The sequence below is a fragment of the Daucus carota genome, chromosome 2 (assembly GCF_001625215.2).
Source record: "Daucus carota subsp. sativus chromosome 2, DH1 v3.0, whole genome shotgun sequence".
NCBI classification, from domain to species: Eukaryota; Viridiplantae; Streptophyta; class Magnoliopsida; order Apiales; family Apiaceae; genus Daucus; species Daucus carota.
Window position 1 is genome coordinate 35,005,112 of NC_030382.2, and position 5,487 is coordinate 35,010,598.

General features: G+C 35.0%; 1 pseudogene; it reads right to left on the reverse strand.

The window, feature by feature from the left end:
* Nucleotides 1-2,833: 2,833 nt before the first annotated feature.
* On the reverse strand, nt 2,834-5,487 carry LOC108207438 (wall-associated receptor kinase-like 2; annotated as a pseudogene).

Here is a 5,487-nt window from a genome sequence, read left to right on the forward strand (position 1 = left end):
AGGTTGATAATTCCCCTTGTTTGGAATTAACATGGGTTCCGGAAATTTTCTATGATAGAAAAGAGAGATTGGAAGTTAATTCTTTATTTTGAAATGAAATTTTGAGAATGAAAGAAAAATAAATTGAAAATTTTGACGTTAAATGTCTTTATATATTTGTATAAATATTTCCTTCCTTCTTATAAAGATTGGGCATGAAAATAAAACAATTAATTCTTTCTCATAAATTCGGGAGCATATATAAGATCTTGCGTGGTTTCATTTTAGAAAATATAGTAATTTATTAATTTTAATATATTTGGAGTGGTGTATTTTAATTCAGATTTTAACGTATCATAGTAATATATTATTTTTAATATATTCTCTGAAATCTCTCAAAATCACTCATTTGATAAAAACTAATAAATATTTAGCGTTTTTTTTAATATCATCTCATTTAATTGATTTCATATGAGCTTGATTGAATACCAGCAGATTATAAATTATAATTCAAAATCCTAATTGAACATCACAAAATTTTAATATATTATTTTCAATATTGCACATGTCATCAATTATATATTTTGATATCTAATGCATTCGAGAACCTTCTGAATCGACTATATATTCGTTTATCGACACAATTTCTAATATATTCAAGAACCTTCTGAATTGACTAAGCGATTTCTAATGCTTTCGAGAACCTTCTGAATCGACTATATATTCATTTATCATTTGTTCCTCGTCGCACGCTTATGCATAAAGTCATCCTTCTTACTTTCACCTAATTCTCCTTTCTCCTTTGCTCGTATCAAAATCATTCTAATTTCGCCAATTTTTTACTCTTTAGCTATGTTAAAACTCCTTTTATGTTTACCCTGTTAAACCCCTCTCTCGATTAGTGTATATCAATTAAGTGCTCCTCTCTTATCACTTTCCGGTTTGTGTATTGCTCGGATCGTGGATCGTCATCAGATCTGTTAATTACTAATTTATGCTCACAAAGCACCCGGCGTTCCCAAATGAGTAAGTCATTTGAATTATTTTTTGCTATATACAGACACAAATACACGCATATACATACTGATGTACACATATATAAGAACAATTTTATTCGATATGTATCAAAAGTCATTATGATTGAATTACATAAAAATATTTTTATCAGATTTATGTTATTTTTAACATGGACTCAATTAAACTGAACAGTTTAACCCAAATATGATATAATTTTTCCCCTGGATCTAAAAAAATCATTTTAGTTCATGATTTTTGACGTAAACACAAACAAGATCACGAATATATATAATAATGTTTTTTATTAGTGATTTATATTCACTTTTGAATTATTTTGAGTTTGATCAAACTATTAAAATATCAAATAAAATTTCATCATTCCGTTATCAATGTAAATTTTTATTTTGTGGGTGTGATCAATCGACCATCTCAACCTATTGGTACTACTTCACTTTTATTTATTAATTTGTGAATTTTTTGTAGAAATAATGAAGAAAATGCTCCAAGAAAACTAAATTTCATTTCCTTTCCTGCGTGGACATACAATTTTCAGGTGATATTTCTTTATACCTATCCCGTTCTTTATACCTATCCCGTATATACTATCACATAAATCTTGATCTGATCATTGAAATACATGATTGATATGTACATATCTCTAGTTGCATGTTTAGTAAGTTGATGTAATTATTCAATAGTTTTGCTTTGTTGCTGCATTTTATTTATTGAAATAACTTGAGTCTGTGTTTAGATATGCTAATTTTTTTTGTTTAAATTTGTATGATTGTTATTTTCCTAACTTGAGTGTTTGCCGCAATCGAAGGCATCCTTGCGGATGGAATGCAAGTGAGGAAGACTGTACAAGCTATTGCACTTGTACTGGCAAAGCAGGCATATCATTCTGGATTAGGTGGAGTTCTATTCCCTCCTAGTTCATCTTCTGGGTTGCCAGAACTCAAAGCTACACTTGTAATATGTCCCTCGGTTGTTGTAATTCAATGGGTGAGTGAGATTGACCGCTCTATGTTAGAGGCAACAACAAGGTTTCAGAGCAAATATGTCATGCCTTCGAAGAAAGAATGTTTTTGGTGCAAGTAGTTGTTTTATGAACACAGGTTATTTGTGCACCAAGAATATTATAGTCTTCCAAATGGTGGTAGAACTTATAAGCCTATGAATGATGTAAATAAGGGAATTCCAAACAAAGGGAAGTGCCACAATAAAAATAAGGCCTTTAGAGCTGGCACTTCTACCAATGATTCAGATGAAGGAGTTGAAGAAGGATTGGATGAAAGAAATTCTGATTTACACTTTATAAAATGGAATTGTATCATATTGGATGAGGTGCATTTTTTATGACTGATAATGTTTTAGAAGATGAAAGATCGACGTGGTAACACGATGAAAGCTGTTCCTTCCCTGAAATCCTTCGTGATATATGGGGTTCCAAATGACACTCATATCCAAATAGTGTTGGAAACTTTACTCTCTAGTAAGATTTATGTAAATCAGTTGTCTTATATGGTATACAATCTAATCTATCATCGTCGGTATGTAATTTATTTTTCAAGTTTCTTTGCCACAGATCTGTTTCCTCTAGATTGGCCCTTATTTTCACACTATTTTGTAAGGATTATGATTATAGAAAACTTGTTTATAAGTATTGTTCATGATCAATGATAATGAACTTGAAATTGGTGATTCCGTTGAGAGGGTCATTAGAAGCAAGAGAAGCAAATACAATAATATACGAGAAGGTTTGGTTTATAAAAAAAATTAGTAAGCATCTCAAGAGAACGTTTACACAAATTTAATTAATTATAATGATGACGCCACTAAACTGGCTAGAAATGAGCGTAGCTGATGTTGGCAGCAACACTATTTTTAGCAAGTACAAGTATGTTACTGTAAAATCAGGGTTCTTCTTATTTCTACTATAAAAGTTTAATATTAGAATGTAATACTTGAATTGTAATGAAAGTTTGTTAAAATAATTGTATTCGAAATCCCTATGAAAGGTTTAAAAAAATGTCTAGAAACAATGAGAATATACTAGAGTGGTATATGATCTGGTGATACTTCTTGATATTTAATCCATTATTGCAAATTCAAAATCGAGTATTGTTGAGTAGTTGAGTTGAGTATCAGACGATCCATGAGGCATTCTAATACTCTCGAGCTCTGCTGCAACTTGTTTCATGCTTGGCCTTCTCCTCCCATTCAAGTTCAAGCATCTGTATGCAAGTTCAGCAAATCTAGTAATCTCTTCTTTCATGCCCTCTTTTAAGATTTGTGAATCAAGAATATCGAAAATGCGACCCTGTTCCATTGCCAATACAAAATGTGCTACTAAACTCCGTTCTTGATCGTCAAGTCTAGGTCTCAAGATTGGTCTTTCTCCTGTCAAGAGCTCGACAAGAACTACCCCGAAGCTATAAACATCGCTTTTGTCAGTGAACTGACTAGTTTGGAAGTATTCAGGGTCCAAGTAACCGAATGTGCCCTGTACTCTTGTTGTCAGGTGAGTCTGATCAATAGAAATGTTTCTTGAAGTTCCGAAATCAGCCACTTTGGCTCTGTGCTTTTCGTCCAAAAGTATGTTTGATGACTTGATATCGCGGTGATATATTGGAATCGATGCAGCAGAGTGGAGATACGAGAGAGCTCCTGCTACTTCTGTGGCAACACGTACGCGGACATCCCAAGTAAGCGGAAAATTCTCATTGCGGTCATGGATGTACTCGAAAAGTGTTCCATTAGGGATGAATTCATATACGAGTAACGGGACCTCGGTCTCCAAGCAGCATCCGTGGAGCTTTACAACATTCCTATGGTTGATTTGTGATAAAATGACAACCTCGTTAATGAAGTGTTCGAGTTTAGTTTCATCTTCTATCTTGGACTTTTTAACAGCTACTATTTTTCCGTCTGTCAACATTCCTTTGTAGACAGTACCTTGTCCTCCTTGCCCGAGGATACGATCCACGTTAAAATGGTCCGTTGCCTTCTCCAGCTCCTTTGAAGTAAACAATTTGGTTTTCTCGACATTACCTTCATAGGAAGACATTTGCTGATGCAATAGCAGACCTCCGTTTCTTTTAAAAAATTTCTCCTTAAGTTTACTCTTTTTCCTTCGTATAATTACCTTGTACAACCACCACGTAGCAATAGCCCCCCTAGACCAGCACAAGAGGCTGCGATACCAATCACATAATGAACGATGTTAGAGTGCATAGATGCATTCGAATATAGCTATGCATTGGAGTGATGTTAGAGGGTACCTATTAGTATGATGGCTGGAGCTGTCTTGATATAGGCTTCTTTGATGCATTTGTTATATCCGACGCTTACCCAACCATCTCGGCATGAGCAGTAGTAGCTTCCTTGCACATTGTTACATATTTGCTCACAGTTGTTGCGCGAATGATCTGCACACTCATCGACATCTGACATTGAAAAGTATTATCAGACTTGCATTTTCCATGAAATGGCAAATGAAAACTATTATCCCCACACGAGATTTGTGAATAAGTGATTGTCTGATAATGAGCAAGGAATATCCGTCTTTCTGCTAAACAGGATGTATTAAATTAACGGTTCATTTAATTGTATGATTCAAAAAAATTGATGAATATTCAAAATCTTACCTTGACATCCGTTTGGCAAATAAGGATTCCCTTCGTAGCCTTCAGCACAAGAACACAGGCCTTCATCTGTACACAAAGTATTTTCTTTTTCCATGCACTGTTCTATCTTATCCCCATTCTCGTCGACAAATACAGCTTTCTGATATGTACAGGACCGATTCGGTAGTCTCCAATCCAGCACAGCAGGAACTTGTTCCCTAGACCGCACACTGAATATATTTGACAAATTCTTGAACCAATTCTGATCTGCAACAAACGCTTGCCTGCAGGCTGCATATGTTCTGATATTTGATCGCGTCAACGCTCCTCACAGACGCATTAATTGCATTTAAAAGCGAGGAATTCTTGTTTGGCAGCAGAACCCGAAACAAGTCTTGTCTGAATTTATAGCAGTAGTGCTATTACAAAATGTTATGCACCCCCCAACATTGAACCCTTGTTGTGTGAGCACGCCAAGGGTTTCACATCCCAGTGCAGTGAATCGATTCTCCGTGTCTGAGAATGTAAAGCTGCCGGATGCCATAACTTGCTGAACATTGCTTCCATTGCCACATTTTGATAAAACAGGATTGTTGACCTGAATTGTGCCTCCTGGTGATATTTGTAGCACCTCCAGATTGTTATCTTCAAGGAAGGCTTTTGGCGGATTGAATGAGCCGTTGCAATGAATCTTGAATTTCGTATCAGCTGAAAAATTGGCTCCAATTCCGAAAGGGTAACTTACTATAAGGCTGCCACATCTTTGCTGACATCCAGGCTTGGCTAAAGATCTTTCTTGTCCAGATGCTTCAAATGCAAACACTAATAATGCTAGCATCATGCATAGCAGCAAATGTTGAGCCAT